Below are 22,348 nucleotides of genomic sequence, written 5' to 3'. Positions count from 1 at the left end.
GTCTCTAGGCCTGGCTCTCAATCCACTGAGCTACCCAGCTGCCCCCCTTTGTCACTCATTTTTTTTTAGACCCTTAACTTCGGTGTATTGTCTCATAGGTGGAAGAGTGGTAAGGGTGGGCAATGGGGGTCAAGTGACTTGCCCAGGGTCACACAGCTGGGAAGTGTCTGAGGCCGGGTTTGAACCTAGGACCTCCTGTCTCTAGGCCTTACTCTCACTCCACTGAGCTACCCAGCTGCCCCCTGTCACTCATTTTAACAAAGGCGGGTTACAGACCAAACAAGTTGTGGGTTAAATGGAGATGCTTTCACCTTTGGTGATTAAATCTAAAGATGGGCAGGGTAGATTTAATTTAATTATCACACTTCATAGGACTATTGGAAGGATAAAATGAGATAATATTTATAAGCCATCAGGCACACAATAGATATTTAATAATTGTCTCTTCTCTTGTCCCTTCCTTTTACATATCTCTAAGAGGGAAGGGATTCCTGTTGAGAGAGGTATATTTATTTTGGGGAAGCTCTCAGCTATCATGCCTCAAGGGAAACTAAACACAATGGGACCTTGAAGAGGGGGAGTCAAATGGTAAAATAGGTATAAGAAGTTAAAGATGATGAGTACATTTTTCTTCAAAAGGAATAAAACAAGTAAAATGGAATGGGAGGAGGAGTTATTACTGAATAAATATATTAAGGTGTACTATTAGTCAGAATCTGTTAGGGTCTGAAATCGCAGAACCCAAGAATGGAAACCCATAGGCAATGCAAGTTCACATGAGACACTTTATTACCAGCACACTAGGGCTGCTCCAAAGTAAGAGCCACACCCGGGGGAAAGGGTTACAGCAGTTATATAGATTTTCAGGGATGCTTGCTCAAGCTGCTAAGTTAGATAACAGGGTATCTCTGGTTCTGGTGTGTAGCTAAGCTGGACTGCTGCAGCTCCTTCTAGGAAGCGGCCCAGAGGGGTTGTGGTTCACTAACTGCCATATATGCAAGTTTCAACCTTACAAACCAAAATAACTAAAGAGCAAGAAATAGTATGGCACAACCGAGTAAAACCAAACTCCACAAACAGATTTAGAAATGAATCAGAATAAATTCTCATGGATGAATCCAAGAAAAAGTCAGAGCCATTTTTCCAGCCCAGATTGACACGAAATAATGGACGAGCAGGTCTACTCATATTAGGGAAAGGATCATGCTATTTGAGACTCTGAAAGAGGGAACAAGGAGGTCCCAGATTCATACCAAGACACCTAGATGAGAACAGGTGCTTACTTGAGTCACTGATCTGTGGAGGAATGGAATGGGAATATCTGCCCTTAAGGTGACATTGTGGGATAAGTACTGGTCTCAGACCCTATATGATGGACTAAAAGAAGAGCAGGTTCAATAACAGACAGCAACATGGTGGCTCAGATTATGAATTCAGAGTAGGGCATTGGTTCAAGTTTCTATTTCAGTGTGATGTCTGCCAAGGAATAACCATGGCAGGAATCCATATAAAAGAAGCCTGCAATTCTGCCATTCTGAAGACCACCTACTTTCACTGCTGCTACTGATTTCAGCTTCACTTCTGCCCTGCCTGCCTGCTGTTCCTGCCATCACTCTCTCCCTGGCCACCCTACCACTGAGGTGTGCTGGGAAGTCTAAGAGCTCCTCCACTGCCACCTCCAACTGCTATCCATGATTCGAGTCTCTGGGCAGAAGGTGACATATAAAAATGTTTTCTACCCCAATCCTTTTGACCCCTACCCCAACTCCACCCTCCTTGGGTTTTCTAGCCTGCCCTAGCAATCTTCAGAAGGGGAACACAGTGTGGAAAAAACAAAACTGTGCTATTCAGCTCTACCTCCTTCTACTTTGCAAACAAAAAAAATTTTAAGAAAGCTGACTCTGAGCTCCTGATTAAGACTCTAAAATTGAAGTTTTTTCACCCGGTGGACAGAAAGCCCAAAATCAGTGAATTTGAGGTAGAAATTTTGGTGACTTTGTCTCTGCCTTTTCCTGACCAAGGGAAGCCAGTCCTTCATATGCAAATACCCTATTGTTCTCCAGCAAGGTTTTGCCTTTTTCTTGTGTTTACTCTTTAAACAACTCCATTAAGTTGCTTTTGAGGATAAAATGTTATTCCAAAGCATGCTTGAAACTCTACATTTCATAGAACTAACTAGTGCATATTGGCTGTGCCCGAATTTTTTACCAGCAGTTTGTATTTTCATTGGCTATTTCCCAATCTGTTTGTTTCTCTTCAAGAATATGCAATAAACTAGGCTGCTTAAATTACTGAGCAAACTGAAATATTCTGACAAAGCTTTGAAAGTCTTAAATACTGGCAACATGCAGAGTGGAGATTCTGCTGAGTGGTTCTATCAGGAAGTTCAGATGGCTGACAAAAGAAATGCAAATGGATGATAAATATGGGGGAGAGGATGGAACCTTACTGAGATTTGGAGGTGAATTTTAAACCTTTTCAGACTCCATTGTTTTATTGATGGTAGTCATTTTTAGATTCTCCCCTCCTTAATAATGAACAAGTCTATTGGGATTGTAAAAAGGTTTTTGACTGCACTTATATTATAACATTTCCTGATTTCTCTAAGATTAAAATTTTTAAAGTTTATATATTATTCATCTAAGTGGTACTATTCTGTTACATGATTCTTTATTTTGAACATTTCTGTTTTAACTGTATTGAACAAAATATCATTATAACAGCCGTAAGTCCAACTGATTCACTGAGGTCATATGTTGCTTATACAGCCTTTTCTTTCATTTTGTCTTTGTTAATTGTCACATTTATGATGATGGATGGACTCCATCAAAAAAAAAAACTGGTTACAACCTGTATATAACCTTGGAGAATATAATGACTTAACAATTTAAATTATAATTTTAAGGAATCTTTAGAAATGACTTTGGATGTCTAGGTGCCTTCTGAATGGATGATTTTTTTTATATACATATTATAAAGAAAGTTGTATTAAAAGGTAGAGAACCAAATAGAAGTTCCTACTAAAAGTATATATACATATATATAAAGCAGGAAGTCAAAAGGAGCTCTGGCAGGCATGATATTTTAACTCTTCAGTTTAATTTACTTCCACCAGAACAATCTAGATTTCTTGGTGATGTTATATACCCAAAATAGGTTTTCATCTACAGTACAAAGGTTTCTGTTTTTTTTCTAGACCTTTCTGCCAAATTTTGAAAACTGGCAGTAATAGACTTAAAAAAATATCTTTGCAAAGGTTGAAAGATTTCCTATATGTGTAGTATCCATCTGTTCATAGGGTTTTTTTTTCGATATCACACAGCAAGTGGCTGTATAGAAACTCATATGAATTCTATCATAATGGGTTTATTTGCTATTGTCATTGACTGGGCTATTGTGAATTTTGGGGATTTTGGTACTTTCTTTAAATGTGCATTATCTACTGTACTACTGTTTTTATAAATCTGTTATTTTGTGAAAATCATTTGCACTCACAGAGTGGTTCACAACCAAGTTTATAAAGGAAATGGACCTCATTTTTAGGTGAGAAACTTTTGTATTCTGCCTCTCCTTCTCTGACATAGTGCATCACTGATTCTAAGCCATATATTTTTTTATTTTTAAAACATTTTATTATTGTTTTTCCTTGTATTTGCAATATAGTATTTGAATACTTTGAAATACATATAATTAATATTAATATTTTTTTATTTTATAGTAATATAAGTTTAAAATACATTTGTTCTAATATTAATGCATACCCGAAAAGGTTTAAACTATAAAAATCATGCCACTGATTGTTTAAAAATTATGGGACTTTGCTTGATGATTCTGTCTGATTCCAGGAGAATGGAATACAAAAAGATCCACTGCACAGTACCAAAAGAAGCACAAAGGTAACCTGCATAGTGCTTATTGAGCACAAGGTCAAAGAGACCAACCAATCCCAGTGAGATTGATGAAATTTTGAGCCAAGATGAGGACTTGAATTTGTTTGGGGTTTGAGGTTACAGCTGGACTTCCTCTGAACCCTAGCAAGCATCTCACTTTGGCTGCCATGCTGGATCCTATATTCTAGTCCCTTTTCTGTCTTTTATAAGAATGGAAAACTTTCTGTATGTAGTCCTGGCTACTGATTGAGTAAGCGCATAATTACATAAATCACTTTAATTGGGCCCTGATTCAAGGACCTACTATAAGTTTGTTTTTCCTTTACTTAGATTTTTTAGATGTAAGGTTTTGATATTTTATATTCCATTCATAAGTTATTTTTCTCTTTTATTTAGTTTTTTTATTTTTTTAATTCTTTTATAAATTGATTCATATACCTCATAACTCAGCCATGCATCCCTGAGTGATCCCTCTGTTTGTTCTTATCCTCCTCAGTGGGGACTATGTTATTATTGTCTGGTTGCAGAGAAGAAGAGAGAGAAAGAGGTGGAGCCTCAGAACTTATACAAACGTGACCATGCAATGTGATGGAGAGATTAAAAGGAATTTTTGGAAATACTAAGGGTCTTCTGGAGGATGAAGTCCAAGGGTCCAAAATCTCCATTTATACATACTCCCCTGTGGTCCCTGTTAGCTAGCTTTCTTACTTTAGTTTTTATTAATAAGCTTTATAAATATTATACTTGGAGATACTGGATATTAATTTTTAAAATCTACAGTTCTCCGATGTAGGAAAGTTGTTTTACCCTGTCCTTTTGTGGATTTTGCTTCTCTAGAGTTCATTTTAGTTGTAATTTAAAAGCTTAAAGTATAGGGGAATTTGAAAGAAATCAGACAGTTCCCTGCCTTTTCTCGACCATCTATATAGTTCTTTTTGATGTGACAAAGAGGGAGAATCCAAAATGATGCCCATAGGTTGAAAAATGGCTGAACAAATTATGATACACACACACACACACACACACACACACATACATATATAAAACATCTTTTAAAGAATTAAAAACACTGAAACACTGAATAGTAGCCTTATAACCAACCACAGATACATTGAGTTAGGGATAAAATGTACTAACCACTTTCTGATAGAGAGATAAAGGGCCCAGTATATAAAATAAGACAATATGTTTTTTTGGTAATAGTTATTGTTGAGCTGTTTGCTTTTTTATTTCATTCTCATTTGAGAAAAAATAGAGTTTAAGTGAGACTGAGAGAAGGCTAGTTTTTGCTCTTTCAAAAATTAGAGATATGTATATACTTGTATGTATATATGCTTTCTCTCTCTCTCATTCTCTTTCACCTTCCTAGCAACTTAAGTATAATGGTTAGAATACCAGGTCTGGAATTAGGAAGATTTGACTCAAACTCAACACTTATTACCTTGTCATTTAACTCTGATTTTCTTCAGTTCCTCATTTGTAAATTCAGGATACATTAACTAAAGAAATGGCCAGCCATTCTAGTACTTTTGCCAAGAAAACTGAATAACTGAACAACTGAACAACAATAAATACTACCTAGGATACTGATTGCCTATGTGAGCTTGAGTAAATCCCTAAACCTTCCTGAGCACCAGATTCCTCCTGTCTATAAGACAGGAAATTTTCTTGAAAACTTGTGAAATTTTTTTTACTATCTAGATGCATAATCTTATTTTTAAAGTACTCAGATTGCTAGTGCTCATAAATATATGTAATGTAGAGTAAACCAAATACTGCAAGAATTTCCCCCTTAGTTAGAAGTATAAATTTAAAATTTAAAATGTCTCTGACCTTTGAATCCCACCAGCCCCACACTATGGCATCTTCACAAATTGTGAATTCTTGACCAACTGGAGCCTTGGGCTTAAACTGCCCCACTTTCACCAGACTATCAGTATCATTAGGAAAGATCACATAGTTCATAATGGCATATTGAGCCTCAGAGTTTCTATTCTCATCCACAAATACTTGATCACCAGCAGTATTGTTAAATTGGATGTTCTTCAGGAAGGAGTGGAGCTGAAACAGAAAAGAAATTCTCATCACTGGGTGGTGTCTGAGGGAAGACCTTCCCTCCAAATACAACCTAGTAAGTTATATGAAAGATACTAGACCTATTCTGAGGTATTTTTAAGTTGTGTAGCGTTATTTGGAGGTCTGCTAAAACCTAATTTTTAGTTGGAACGAATAGAAATTAACTTCTCGAACCCACAGTGTTACTTACATCCCCCAGGTTCATTGTTTCTATTTCATCTTTGACTCCTCATTATCTCTTATCTACTTTATTAATCTAATGCCAAAATCTGTTGATTTTATCTTTGCAACATGGTTCAAATATTCTCCCCTTCTGTCTTCTGATACTGGCACAGCCTCATTACTTTACACTTGGGTTAATCCAATCTTCATAACTTTCTGGTGGGTGTACCTGCCACAACACTCTCCTCCTTTTAGTCAATTGTCCATTTAGCCTCTAAAGTAATTTTTGTAGGAATCAGTTACATTTCTGATGCCCTGATACTGACTCCCAGTGCAGCCAGCACCTTAGGATCCCCAGCTTCCCTGCCACAGAGGCAGGGGTCCAATCTTTTCAGACTTTTACTCTTCACAACAATGTTCCATGTATTGAAAATGACATCCTTGTTGTTCTTCTCACTAGACATTTCCTCTCTTGACTCCAGTAATTTTCTCTGTGCCCAATACTTGAAATGCTCTCTTTCACCATCTCCATTTATTAGATTCCCTGATTGAAGTCTCAACTACAATCCTTTCTTTTACAGGAAGCTTTTCCCTACACGTCTTAATTCAAGTGCCCTCTTTCTATTCCTTCCTTCCTATTTTTTCACTTTATCCTTTTTATAACTTACTTGTTTTTATTTGTTTCCCTTTGGTCTCCCACCTATTACAATTTGACTTTCTTCAAGATAGAAACATTCTGTCTCTCTCTGTCTTTCTCTCTTTCTTTGTCTCTCTTGTTTGTCTTTTAGTATTGCAAGAATTTAATACGGTACTTGGCAGATAGTAAGTATACTTAATATATGTTTATTGAATGATAGGTTATTTAACTATGCCATTTCCTTCCTTTATTTGTGAAAGTAGATCAATTATGAGACTTTAAATATATTGCTATTGAATTTACACTCTTTCAATTATTCATTGCAATGCTCTAACCTGTCAAGGTCTTTTTGGATCATTCCTATGACCTTATTTTTAGAACATTTTTCTAGGTAAAGAACTCCAAATCTATAGAAACAAGGAATGTGTTCTACATACATGATGAAATAAAATCCATATCTGATAGTGATGGAATACTATTGGGCTGTAAGGAATGATGAACTGGGGGATTTTGAAGTAGAGTACATCAGAAAATGAGTCAAGACACCCAGAATTTTAAATTAGTGGAACCTATATTTGTTTATTAATTAATAAACATACCTAGATGGCCAGGTGAAGGCTTCCTAGTGAAGGCTACCCTGAACTAAAATTATAACACAGTTTTTATAGAATTCAAGATACAAATAATATGTTCATAAATGATACATAACCTTGGAGAACCAGCAGCAACCCTTATCATCAGTCTGGAAGCTATTTTTGGTCAATAGCTGGGATTTGGGACTTTTCCACTGTATCTCTTATCCTGGACTATGAGGCTGTAAAGGGGGTCATTTTCTCATGTGAATGTTATTTTGACCTTTATGGAAAATTCATTTCTGAATTTTACTTTTCCCCAGGGAAAAACAGGCTTTCTGGACAATGACTTAGTTTACCTCACTTCAATTTCTGTATGAACTGGAAAGATCTCAAGGAATTGATGCCAAGTGAAATCAGCAGAACAGGAGATCATTGTACACAAAAACTGAAACACTGTGGCACAGTTGAATGTAATGACTTTTCTACAAGTAGCAGTACAATGATCCAGGAAAATCTCAAGGAATTTATGGAAAAGTACACTATCCATATTCAGAGAAAGAACTGTGGAAGTAGAAATAGGGAAGAAAATCTTGTGTTTGATCACGTGATTTGATGGGGTTTTGATTGGAATTTGGGCTTTAAAACATCACATTCTATTAAAATTTGAATGATATGGAAATAGGTTTTGAACAATGATACATGTATAAACCAGTGAAATTTCTGGTCAGCTTCAGGAGAGGGATGTGAAAAGGGGAGGGAAAAAATGTGAATCATGTAACCATAGAAAAATATTCTAAATAGAAAAAATAAATATAAAAGAGTAGAAAAATCAGAAATTAGTAGAGAATTGTGAGTTTAATGTGTTATGAGGAATAGTATAGATGATATATTTGTGTTTATTTACCCACTTCAAATGTAATCAATTGGTTCAAAAGATTGCATTTATGAATATGAAGGTTTCTGGGTTACAGTACTTTAGATTCCTGAAATTTCATCAGATTTGGGAGCTTCCTGATGAGGAAACTCCATCTATTAATGCAAAAAAAAAAACAGCAGCCATAAGTGTTGACAAATTACACACTTTGAGGATAATATGGCATATATAAAAGTTATGTGGGGGGCAGCTGGGTAGCTCAGTGGATTGAGAGTCAGGCCTAGAGACAGGAGGTCCTAGGTTCAAATCCAGCCTCAGACACTTCCCAGCTGTGTGACCCTGGGCAAGTCACTTGATCCCCGTTGCCCACCTTTACCACTCTTCCACCAAGGAGCCAATACACAGAAGTTAAGGGATTAAAAAATAAAATAAAATTAAAATAAAATAAAAGTTATGTGAACAACCCAAGATTACATAGAAAGTGTCCAACAGGTGGATTTGAAAACAGGTTTTCCTAACTAAGAGATGCACTCTAACATTACTACAAAATACTGCTTCTTTAGATCACATCTTAACAAACCCTTACCTTCTATGTCAGAATCAATTCTGTATATTGGTTCCAAGGCAGAAGAGCAGTAAGGGTTAGGGAATGGGAGCTAAATGACTTGCTCAGGATCACAAAAATAGAAAGTATCTGAGGCCATATTTGAACCCAGGATTTCTTATCTCTAGGTGCGTCTATCATTTCTCTGAGTCATCTAGCTACCTCTGATCACATAAGAATGAGGGTACATTTAGTCAAAGATGGAATGAACATTAATGAAATTAGTAAAAGTATACTTGTCTTGCTATCAGAAGATATGATTAAGTGGATTGTGAAATGAGAGATAGATGTGGGAGAAAAATGTCTGTGTATATTAAACATGAGAGATATCCCTTAATTCAAGGATATTTTACTGAAAGAGAGATAGACACCCTAAAGGAAAGAATTAGAAATGGCACAGTGGATATGGGATAAGATGGCGGCAGAGTAAAAAGCAGCTGCTTAACCTCTCCTAAACCACACATATAGGATTCCTCAAGAAGACATAAAAACAAATCCAGACAAATCAAGGGACCCCACAACAGGGCACAGCATTGAAGGTACGTGGGATTGGGGCATTTCCATGCTATAAGGGGGTGAAATAGCTCTACTAAAACGTGAGCTGAGCAACCTCCTACCCCACACACACCACCTACAATGCCAAAGCCAGCTCACAAGAGCTAGAGCAAGTTTGGGGTATCCATTAAGTCCTGACAGCTACCTGGGACCACCAGGGCCTGTTCCTGAGAGCAGCAAGACTTAAGACCCCAACAGGCTAAAGAAGGCATGGACTTGGAACACAGACCCTGAGTACAGCCTCACTCGCAGCTGCAGACATGGATCCTGAGCACAGGCAAGGACCTTGGGTGGGGACACAGTGCAGAGGGGTGCACAAATGTTGAAGCAGTGCCCTGAAACTGTTAAAGCAGCTTCAGGCAGAGGAACAAGCAAGGGGACCACCAGAGGGCTTGACCCTGAGAACAACTAGACCTGAGACCTGAGGATCCCAAAGAGCACAGACAGATGCTGGGCAGGAGGATAAAGCTGAGAAGGCACTGGGCTGCCAATGGCAAGCCACAGACAAGAACCTCAGAATAAAAGCTCAAGAAGAAATCTTTAACACTTGACAACTTTTACACAGAAAAAATCTAGACAACAGAGCAAACAGCAGAGGAGAACAGACAAGTAATCAAATCCAAACCTTCCCAAAAAATAAAAACTGGTCACAAGCTTTTGAAAAGTTCAAATCTGAGGTTATGAGAAAGATGGAAGGGATCTGGCAAGATAATAACAGTTTAAAAGGCAGAATATCACAATTAGAAAGTGAGGCTGAGAAATCAAATGAATTGATGAGCAAATTGAGTACCAAAAATGACCAGTTAGAAGCCTCAAAGAACCAAAAAGACCAGACTCAAAAGGAAAATGAAAAGATTATAGCTGAGAACCAGTCTCTAAAGGCTAGAATTGGGCAATTAGAAAAAGATGCCCCCAAATCAAAAAATTAATAAGCAAATTGGAGACCAAAATCAAACAGCTGGAAAATGAAAAGGAAAATAAAAAGAATATAGCAGAAAACCAGTCTCTAAAGACAAGAAGTGGGCAAGTAGAAGCCAATGATCCCTCAAAACAATAAGAACAACTAAAGCAAAGTCAAAAGACTGATAAAATAGAAGGAAATATGAAATATCTCACTGAGAAATTGACAGATCAAGAAAACAGGCCTAGAAGAGATAATTTGAGAATCATTGGTCTTCCTGAAAAAGCAGAAATTAATAGAAATTTGGACTCCATACTAAACGAAATTATTCAGCACAATTGCCCTGAAGTTCTACAACAAGAGGGCAATATAGACAGTGAAAGGATCCATAGATCGCCCTCTACACTAAACCCTGAAAAGACAAACCTGAGGACTATAATAGCCAAATTCAAGAGCTTCCAAGTAAAAGAAAAAAATTATACAAGAAGCCAGAAAGAGACAATTCAGACATCAAGGAGCACCAATCAGGATCACACAGGATCTGGCAGCCTCCACACTACAAGACCCCTAGGCTTGGAATATGATATTCAGAAAGGCAAGAGAACTGGGTATACAACCAAGGATCACCTACCCATCCAAACTGACTATATACTTCCAGAGGAAAGTTTGAGCATTCAACAAGATAGAAGATTTCCAAGTATTTGCACAGAAAAGACCAGGACTAAATGGAAAGTTCAATATCCAACCACAAAAACCAAGAGAAACATGAAAAGGTAAATAAGAAACAGAGGGGAAGGAAAGAAAACTCTTATTTTTAAATTTGCCTCTTTAAGGGCTTCAATAAGGTCTAATTACTTGTATTACTATATGGAGAAATGTTAAGTGTAATTCTCTGTAGTGAACTCTATTCACTATTATAGTATCCACTATTACAGTAATTAGAAGAATTATTCTCACAGGCATGTCACTCAAATATGTCTTTTTATATAGTTTGTTATATTCAATTAAATTTATGCTCACTAGAATTTGTATTTGTAAAAGGCTGATTATGAAAAAGATCATAAAATGTTTATATGAAAGGAAGTGCCTCTAGTTCATTTATAACCTGGGATAAAGTTTCAGATTGAAATGTTTGATTAATGAGAAGCCTAGAATCCCTCATTATTTATAATAAAATATCATCATAAACCCCCCATTGCTTTAAATCTTATAATGAGAAGTAATGAGAAAATTATTAGTAGCAGGTAGAAAGGTTATGAGGACAGGCCATTGGTTTGGTTGTTGAACAGTTTAGGACATTTTTTTTACCTAACCAACACCACATAGGCTAATGATGATTGGTTTCTTAAAAATTACAGCTGACACAAAGTGCAATAAGATGTCCTTGAAGGTGGCAGGTTACCCAATACTAGGTGTTTTAGAAAAATGATTTTGTACACTAGTAAATTTATTGAAAAGGGGGTTCCTGTCCATATACATGTATAGCTTAAAGATTGTATCTGAGGCTCCTGTCAACTCCAAGCCTCCGTGAAAGAAAGAATTATAAACTTCATATGGATATTAAAAAGAATTGGCAATTAAGAATAAAGAACATATAGTCACAGAATCTGAGAATTGGAAAGGACTTTACTATCTGACTTGTCCCACCAATACACAAAATATATCCTCACTATATCATAGCTAAAAAGTGGCCACCTATTCAGTACTACCTGCCATGAATGAAGTCCTAAATATTCTTCACCTCCCATTGGTCTTTCAGCTGACTTTCTTATAAACATTTCATGAAGAGCCCAAGCCACAGCATAGACAGTATTGTAGATGGTGTAACTCAAACCAGACATAGTCATATCAAAATAGTTCAGAGGCAATGTCTCCAAAGAGACATTTGGTGAACATATCTTTTGCTCTGGGTTTCCTTGTTGATCTGGACATGCAAAAGCTGAGAGCCAGAATCCCTTAAGTAAAATATCATCTGAGTATTTAGAAGGTATAACTGTCTTAAGAAAAGCCTTGAACCCAGGAACTTCATTGTTTAAATATGAAAATGTGAGAGCTCCTTGGAAATTATAACCATAATGAAAGATGGGTCTCATGGTAATGTCCCAGTGAGATGTGGCAATCCATACCTTCCGTCTTGTCAAAAAAGGAATTTGTGAATGTCTCAGAATCATTAATGAATCAGTGTCACCATGAATGACAATCACCATGGTTGCTGAGATTGCAATCCTGGGCATGAAGTTTTCATGTGATTCCATATGTCTTCTCTCACTGACAGGGATTTTTTCTGTGAATGACATGCAAACTCCATTCTTTGCCATTTCCTCTCTCATTTCCCAGAGGAATTTCTCACCTCTCATGTCATCTGAGACAACCAGTCCTATCCAGTTCCATTTAAAATATACTATTAAGCGGACAACACCTTGGTGAAGAGAAGAATCTTTGGGGGCCATCTGATAGAGAGAAGGAAACTGGACCTTGTCACTAAGAATGGAATCAAATGGGCCATAGCTGATCTAGATAAGAAAAAATAATGGATCAGTTTGAACCTGATAATGCCAAGAAGATTGAAATGGGATGCAAATTCAGAAATAGGCATTTTTGTTGCCATGAAAAATTATGTAGGTTTCTGTTCAGAATTTGTTATAAGTGGTATTTAAATCTCTGGGAGTCTCTATATTCATCCCTCTCTCTGATTTCTCAAATAGACAAAGATTTCATGAATACAGAAATCTGTGATACTGTTGTAACCTCTACTAAAGGCATCTTTATCTTCCCTATGCTTTCCAAAAAGACCAGAGTCAATTCTTATTTCTTTATTTTTTCATTGTCTCCACAACAAATTTCTATATTAAACTTTTTGCATATAACTGAGAATAGGGAAATGGTTTTCTTTTTTAGATAAAAGAAAAACACATGAATGATACTGTGTGTGTGTGTGTTTTTTTTATTTTGGACAATATACAGTTCACCTGTACAGGTTTTACTTGTTTTAAATATATTTCAAACAAGAACAACTAATTGTTTTTTGCTTGAAACTGAAGTAAGAATTTATGGTTGTTAGAAAAGAGAAATCTGAGAGAAAGGAGTTTAGTGGAATCAAAACTAATCAATAAGAAATATAATTCTCACTACAATATAGATGAACAGTAGGAATACAACTTATGATTTACAATGAATGTGACCTTGCTTCCTGTAAGACAGTCCATTGTACTTCATGAATAATTGATATTTATAATTATAAGGAAATAAAAGATCTTTTCATCTAAACTAAAATTACTTTTTTGGGAGTAACTTTCAACAACTATTATTGGTTATTGTTTTGGGTAAGAAAACTCAATTCTTGTAGTAAGAAATAATCAATAAATTAATTGCCCAGTGACCTCTCCTGGGGATCATAAACAAATTCCTTCAGCATCTTAAGTCTTTAAATAAAAATTTGAATGCTCATTATTCAGCTTTCCCCAAGAGAACTTTAATTGATGGATACTTAATAAAAAGGTGGGATAATAATTTTCTCTCTCTTCCTGATCCCCCTCACAATTATGGGAAATCACATTTCTGATCATAGGATTCTAATATCCTTGGTAAACTAGAAAAAGAAATTAGTTAAAGATTGGTGGGGCAGCTGGGTAGCTCAGTGGAGTGAGAGTCAGGCCTAGAGACAGATGGTCCTAGGTTCAAACCCGGCCTCAGACACTTCCCAGCTGTGTGACCCTGGGCAAGTCACTTGACTCCCATTGCCCACCCTTACCACTCTTCCACCTATGAGACAATACACCGAAGTACAAGGGTTTAAAAAAAATAAAAATAAAAAGATTGGTTAAGATTGGCCTTCTCTTAAATATCTCAATGGAGGACTCAAGGATTTTCTTGCATTATAGGATATAACCTATATACAAGTGTTACTCACAACTCTAAGTAGAATCAGATGAATTTTGAGGCATCACAAGAGAGACAATGAATCATTATTTTCTAAGATAAATAATTGCAGAATTTTTTTAACCCATAACAGAAAATGTTTCTATATTATCCTCACTAAGTAGTGGAATCATATCCCGGTTTCATCGATTCTTACTCATTGCTTAGTCATTCCCATAACATTCTCAGATATTTGATAGATCTTATTTTATACACAAATAAGTAATTAATAATAGGCAGATGATAAGCCCATAAACTTTGTTATTTCTTGATTAAGGAAAAGAATATAATTTCTGGTTGAATAGAATAGCTTAAATCTTCCAGACTGGTAGCTTAGTTCAGCCTTAAACTAATAGGTGAATACTTAGTATTGTGTCCATATATTTCACTGATCACTTGCCCTGATTATAGGAAGTTGCCATAAAAATAAAAAAGGGAGGGGGAAGCTGTGTGCCTCAAGGGATTGAGAGCCAGGCCTAGAGACAGGAGGTTCTAATTGGGCCTCAGATACTTCCTAGCTGTATGACCCTGGGCAAATCACTAACTGCCCCCATTACCACTCTTCTTCCTTGGAACCTATACATAGTATCAATTCTAAGGCAGAAGGCAAGAGGTTAAAAAAAAGTGAGACATCAATTAGGAAAGAGAAAATAATCTCCTACTCTGATGTTAATTCTAGGCAAAAGTTATAGATAACCATTGATGAAAATTCCATAAGCCATTCTCAGAATCATCTAGGTGGGATATGTTCCATTCAAGAGGAAATATCATCTTGGAAAAATCAAGAGGGAAGAGTCCTACTGTAGCCTATGTCAAAGTTGCTCTTTCATCTTGTCCCTTGAGATAGAACTCTTTCTACAGTTTACAGATGTCATCTCTAAAGAGCTACAGGCACTATGAATGCTTGGTTTAGTCAGACTTCTTGATGATTATATCTAGAATCAAACTCAGAACAATATCAAATACAGTCTCATATAGTTTCCTTTCGAAGAGTATATTTTACTAATCACAGCTTAGGGTTAAGTGAAGATTTCTCACAAAATGTTGCAATAATAAAGTTTAGCATACCTTAAAATCTTACATCCTCTTCTAGGGTTTAAACTCATCTTGGTATAAAATCTATCACCAGAAACCAAGTAATTAATTACATCCTGAATCCTGAATATGATACTTTACTCACAACTTGTAATAAACCTCCATATTATAACCTGGACACACACATATGCATATATCTCCAATTATAATTGCATTTTGCAGACATAACTTCATAAAAGTAATTCTATAAGATAAACAAATTCGCAATTTCTCCCCTTTCTGATAATTACTTTCCCTCTTATAATGGAGAGGAGGACAAGAATTTTATCTGCTATTATGACTTTCAAGAAAATGAGATTTAAAAAGGTCTTTTCAGTTTTCTCCTTACATACTTGATTGAGTTTTAACACAATAATTATTATAATATTTTACAATCATTTTCATGCAATAACAACTTATTTCAAAATTTTATAAAGGATAGCTAGATAAATTCAGAACAAAATTTAATGCTTAGAATTAGATTAGAATAAGGATTAGAATTAAAATTCAGAAATACAATGCTTCAGAATATGATAATACACAATCATCATGGTTGATAAAACAACATCAAATTTCCCCTATGTATACAGTCAAAACTTTCATGCTTGATAATTTAAGGACTCATCAAATTTGGTATTTAACACATTTTGATGAAAAAAAATTGTCACTATATTAGATGAATTCTTGACACCTAAAATGCTTGCTAGAATTTGTTGGCATCATGATTTCGTGAAGCGTTGCCCACTCCAGCCAAAACAAAAAATCATGTTATTCTCGGTGTAGTTCTTTCACAATGCAGAACTTCACTTGATCTTGTGTTCATTTTCTGTGGCTTTTGTGATATTTTGGAGTTGTTTTTTTTTTTTTAATCTCAGAGTTGACTCTCTGTGAATTCCAGAAGAATCATTTCAATATCCTCCACTTCTTTCATCTTACTGATATCACCTTGATAAAGTTTTAAGGAGCAGAATTGTAAATATGTTAAATGACCAGAATATTTCCCACTTTAGAGGAATTTTGAAATGCAGACAAAAACAAGCATCATTGGATAGTTTCCTGTGAAGCTTATACCTGCTGAATCTCAAGCAGGATTCAGTGGTGATGAGGGACAGAAAAGAGAGAAAGAACTTCAGAAGGGCAGTGGCCCTCAGATATTATGAAAGGTATTCCTCTTCCAGATAATAACATTTCTCCTTACTGCAATCCTCTTAGGCCATGAACTCCTCTTAAACATTTTAAATTAATTAAATTATTGTTTTATTTATGTCTGTATTATTAATGCCCATTTAGTGAAACACAACTACATTAATGCATAGAATGCCTTACAAAATCTAGTTTTGGGGGGGGGTATCTGAAACAGATGAATTCAATTTACATTATTCTTTATGGTAAAAATTCATTTGGTACTGTAAGATTAAAATTAATATCCAATAATTCCAAGTATTATATTTTATAAGACGTATTAACAATCACTTGAAGTAGAAGAAATAAAAAGACAAAAGTAAAAGCCTGAGTAAAAAAGGTTTTCCAAGCTGCATTAGTGGGGAAAAAGAGAAGGATAGGGTTACACATAAACTTTATCTCCAAAATATAAGGATATAATGTGAAAACCAGAGTGGGATGCTGGAAGAGAGAGTTTTGGGGACCAGATTCTAATTAAACAGTACTCAACATTTTGGGTTCTTGAATGAATTAATGACAGGTACCAAGGAACCACTGTGTGTGTGTGTGTGTGTGTGTGTGTGTACAGAGGCACACACATACTGTTATATTGAATCTCTGGGAGCCAGGAGTTCACACTGTGATTGACAGGTGGATCAGTTGAATGTTGGAATCTTCCCAGAGAGGCATGCGGACAGGAGAGGGCAGTTGGCCCGGGGGGGGGGGGGGGGTGGTATAAAACCACCCTGGTAGCCCTGGAAGGGGTTCTTGGTTCCTTTCCTTTTCCCTGAGACCTGAGATCAGTGGATCCTGGTCTTTGTGGGATTGAGACTTGCAGACTTAACCCTGCAAGACCTTCCTGTTTGTTCCTGTACCATCAACAACCTGTACCCAGACCATCATCTCTGATTCTACTGCCCCTAGATATTAGGAAGTCAGTCATCTTAGTCATCTAGGTGTCCCAGGGCCCAGGAGGGATCCAGGAAGTGGGCAGGAGAAGAAGAAGAGGGTGGAAAAGGGTGGATATCTCAAACTGGTTAGGCGTATCATCTAGTGAAGAAGAAGCTGAAAGATTATACAGCAGTTTGCCTGCTCTGGTGTGGCTCTGGCCAGGCTGTACCAGAGAGAGAAGCTAATCATCTTAATTCCTTTACTTGCCTACAGTTTAGAGATTCATCATCATCATTTTAACTGGGGTCTCCCTATACCTCTCTCCAATCCCATTATCCTCATTTGTTAAATACAATCAAAGTTTTAAAGTACCTTCCTGAAGTGGTTATTCAAAGCTTCTTGGGAAGGGAGAGACTTGTCTGATACTAACGTTACCAAGCTAAAGAGCCCATTAAATAATATCAATTAACCCCAGGTGGGTCCTGAAGGGATTTCATCCATTGACCTAAAGGATCCTACCTGGGCAACTGTTATACAGGAGAGAGGTGTATTCCTATCCTCTCTCTATACTTTATCTACATCTTCATCTAATAGACAGGAGTGTCGTTTTTTATTATAACAATACACACACATAGAAATTATGTATACACACATTATATTTATATATATATATATATATATACACATACATGCATATATAAATACACACATATATTCTCTAAACCTTCTTTTAAAAGTTCAGTTTATGATCTTATAATATCCAGATTAAAGAGAATCTGCTTTAACAAGACTCAGTGCTAATTAGATGATACTAATCTAGTTAGAATTATTCCAAATACCTTTACATAGAAAATCATTTATCCTATCACAAATGTCTTCAATGCAACTAAACAAATTTAGGTGTAGTTAACTTCCCTAACATGAGCTAATATGAGCTCATGTATAACTTTCCCATTCTAGGTAGTGCGAGGCTAGTTTCTCACCTCTAAATCTAGGATTTTTCTGGTTTAAGACCTAATACTATATTATCAAGAGAGTTAAAAAAAATCTTGTAACTGTTCACTAAGATGTTCATACATGAGATAAAAATATTTAAAATAGTTACTAATATCCCTAATGTAATGGGGAAAAGGGGTTTTATTTGGTAAATATATAAAAAGGTTGGTCACTAGGGGATTGAACAATTGTCAATTCCCAATTAAGAATAACGTCAAGTTAAAATGGCATTAATGGAAGTTTATTTACAAAATATAGGAGAGGGTGGAAGTAGAGAGATGAGAAGAAGGTAGAATAAGAGATTTGTATTCAAGTCTGGGATTTACTCCTGCAGAGCTCCAGAGGCCCAGCCAGAGCCCAATAATCAATTAACAAGGGTTTTAGCCACAAGGGCTTCTCCCAATCAAGGGAGCCTCCTAGAGACTAGTACCTCCTTAGAGGTTAAAGGAGTCAGCCTTCTTCACTCACCACTTGTAGTTCTAAGAGTGAGATTTAAAAGCAGTCTCACCAGGTTCTCAGGGTCCAAGATCCAGAGCTCCTCCAGGTCCCAGCAATGAACAAGAAGCCCTGAGCTCAGCTAACTGAGGTCACAGACCACCCAACTTGTGAGTTAAATGGAGATGTTTTCACCTTTGATGATTAAATCTAAAGATGGGCAGGGTAGATTTAATCTCATTATCACAATTTGGAATGAAATACACTTAATGAAAACAGCAAACTTAAAAATAAGGTTTTTCTATCCAAATACAAATAGAGCAGTTTTTCATATTCTTTTAAAAATTTTGAATTCCAAATTCTCTCCCTCTTTTCTTCTATGCCTCCCTGATTCCTCCCCTCTCTCTTCTCCCTGAGATGATAAGCAATCTGATATAGATTTTATGTGCAATTACATAAAACATTCTTTTTAAAAAGCAACTTTTAAACCATTTTTAAATTACTGAGCTTACAATCTAATCATATGTAAACTACAGGAGAACTAAATTTTCCTACCTATACTGCTGTTATCAAAAACCCCATTAATTTAATTTTGTATTAACAAACATTCCTAGATTGAATTCACACCCATTATTATTAGTTTAGTTGCACTAAATATCATGTCACTATCTTTAAAATCTCTTATTCTGGGGGCAGCTGGGTAGCTCACTGGATTGAGAGCCAGGCCTAGAGATGGGAGGTCCTAGGTTCAAATCTGACCTCAGACACTTCCCAGCTGTGTGACCCTGGACAAGTCACTTGACCTGCATTGCCTATCCCTTACCACTCTTCTGCCTTGGAGCCAATATATAGTATTGACTCTAAGATGGAAGGTAAGTATTTTAAAAAATCTCTTATTCTAAGATTTTGATTTATGGTCCAACAGAAAAGCTCTAAAGATTTTGATCTGATGCTGGCAGGGTTTGGGCTGCTTGAAGTCCTAAAGTGGTTTCATAGAACAAAAAGGAAATTATGAAAGGGATTATCAATTTGCATGATATAAGAAGCAGAATAAAGCACAGAAAACTCTGACAGCCAACATTCATATTGTATTTAAAATACATTGTGGAGCAAGGCTAAGCACTCCATAGCAAGAGTTCCTTACAAACCCATCCTGAAAGGCTGTTCTGATGGCCTGATGCTAATCTAATTTTATCTGTAGTTGTTTGAAGAGTTAGGCAGTGAAGCTTATGGGTTAGAGATCACATTAACTAACCCAATGTATAAAAATGTTTCCTATTACCATGAATAATTATCACATTAGATTTAAGCTAACAAGTTGGTAAGCAGAACTAATTTGACCTGACAACATTTCTTAATGCCAAACTGCAGAGTAAATCAGATATCAGTATTTTCTCACTAAAAACAATTCACAATTGAATCTATATTCTCAAATGGTATTACACAGAATACTCAAGTAATAATTTCAGGTATTTAGCCCTATTGTATACAAGGCCCAATTACTTCAAGTACTACACAAGGCTCACCATTTTCATCTAATTTAAGGTTAATATTTTATGAATCCTTGTTTGTTAGTTTCCAAATGAACATAATTCTCCTAATAAAAGAATCTTTTTATTTAACCAAATCAGTTCTGGGTTTGATAATTATTAATATCTTATACCTTTACACTATTTACCTTGCAACTACTCAAATGAGCCTGTCATATTAAATGTCTCATTATCACTTGTTTCAGAAAACATCCTCAAACCTTTCTTCATGTTAGAGCTTTATCTTTTAATCTCTATCTCACTATCCATAAATACATATACCATTCCTCAGGTGACCCTGATGCCACATGTCTCTTATTTCCTTCACTATTTCCCCATTAAATCTTCCTTCATTTCCTTGAGTTCTACATTTTTCCCCTTCTATTCATAACTCAGACTTTATATACTTCACTGAACACTGCTTTCATAATTTTAGCATAAAAGTGATGTTAAGCGAAATATAATGACTTGTTAAAATATTTACTTTTCCTTTTATAATTTCTAGTCAAGTAATGTTTTTTTTTGGTTGTTTTTTGTTGTTGTTGTTTTATTTTAAACTCTTAACTTCTGTGTATGACTTATAGGTGGAAGAGTAGTAAGGGTAGGCAATGGGGATCAAGTGACTTGCCCAGGGTCACACAGCTGAGAAGTGTCTGAGGCCGGATTTGAACCTAGGACTTCCCGTCTCTAGGCCTGGATCTCAATCCACTGAGCTACCCAGCTGCCCCAGGGTAATGTGTTTTTAATAATTTAACTGATAATAAATTATTATCATTATTGACCCAAAGAATGTGACTTACCTCTACTGTCTTAGGTACCCCGAAGGTGAGAGATTGAGTGAAGGATAGAGTAGAGACAGATTTAAATTCCTTCCCCCTGCTTTCTTTCGTTTAAGCTAAGAAAACTTCTATCCTTTTTTATTTTTAGCTTCCTTTTATCTGCTTAATTCCTCTCTCCTCTCTCTCTCTCTCTCTCTCTCTCTCTCTCTCTCTCTCTCTCTCTCTCTCTCTCTCTCTCTCTCTCTCTCTCTCTCTCATTCTTTGTCTCCCACATCCTTGGATGAAACTGAGGAGGAAGCAGCCCCATGATCAGAATATGCAAAGCACCANATATATATATAATTTTGTAGGGAAAACTATTAAAAAATCTATCAAGATAACTTCAGTAATTACAAAATCTTTTTTTAACCCTTAATTTCTGTGTATTGGCTCCTAGGTGGAAGAGTGGTAAGGGTGGGCAATGCAGGTCAAGTGACTTGTTCAGGGTCACACAGCTGGGAAGTGTCTGAGGCCAGATTTGAACCTAAGACCTCCCATCTCTAGGCCTGACTCTCAATCCAGCTGCCCCCTACAAAATCTTTTGAAGGTATAAATGAACCACACTTCTTTTGAAGAACAGGAGGGAGTTTCCTAGCTTTCTGGGTTCTAGATGACAACCTAAAAAGAAGTTGTCTGAATTAATAATCAAAGTCTGCTACATTACAAAACATTTTTCCAAATTAATGAATACTTATTCCATTACCCAAGTTAATGACCCCATTTCAAATGAAGATATTTGAATTTCCAATTTTTAAAAACATTAATTTCTAAATTATTTGTATTTTAATAATTTGGTTGCATTTAGAATGTCATGGGTAAACTGGTTTCTAAAGGCTTTTTGATGTTTAGAATTGCCTTGGTACATCAGGATGAATCTGATAAAAGAAAAAAAAAACAATGATACATGGCCTGGAAGTAACCCTGCAAATGTTCCCAGGCAAGAATAATCAGTCTAGCTCTGAAAGATCACTCAGTTTCTACAAATAATAGCAAGGCAGGTAATAGCCAAACTGGCTTTTTCCATATTGTCAAAGTTATATCTTGATTTACAATCCAAGCAGCTAAGCAACGTCTTTTGTTCCTCCTTTGTTGTCCAATCCTAAAGACCCTGTTTCCTCTTTCTTGAAGCACTATAAAAACCTGTAACCTCCTTTTCCTCTCTGGGGCTTTCACAAATGTGCCCGCGTTCTCTCTTTTAAAGGAAACAAACAAACTTGCTGAGCACACTGACTCTTTTGGTTTTCAGGGTTAT

General features: G+C 36.1%; 1 pseudogene; it reads right to left on the bottom strand.

Moving 5' to 3' along the window:
• LOC123256754 overlaps positions 1-22,348 on the bottom strand; it is a 44,298-nt pseudogene that overhangs the window by 12,822 nt on the left and 9,128 nt on the right.

The sequence above is a fragment of the Gracilinanus agilis genome, chromosome 1, assembly GCF_016433145.1.
Source record: "Gracilinanus agilis isolate LMUSP501 chromosome 1, AgileGrace, whole genome shotgun sequence".
In the NCBI taxonomy this organism is placed as follows: Eukaryota; Metazoa; Chordata; class Mammalia; order Didelphimorphia; family Didelphidae; genus Gracilinanus; species Gracilinanus agilis.
Note: the sequence above shows the minus strand (reverse complement) of the source record. Positions and strands in the feature narration are given on the sequence as shown.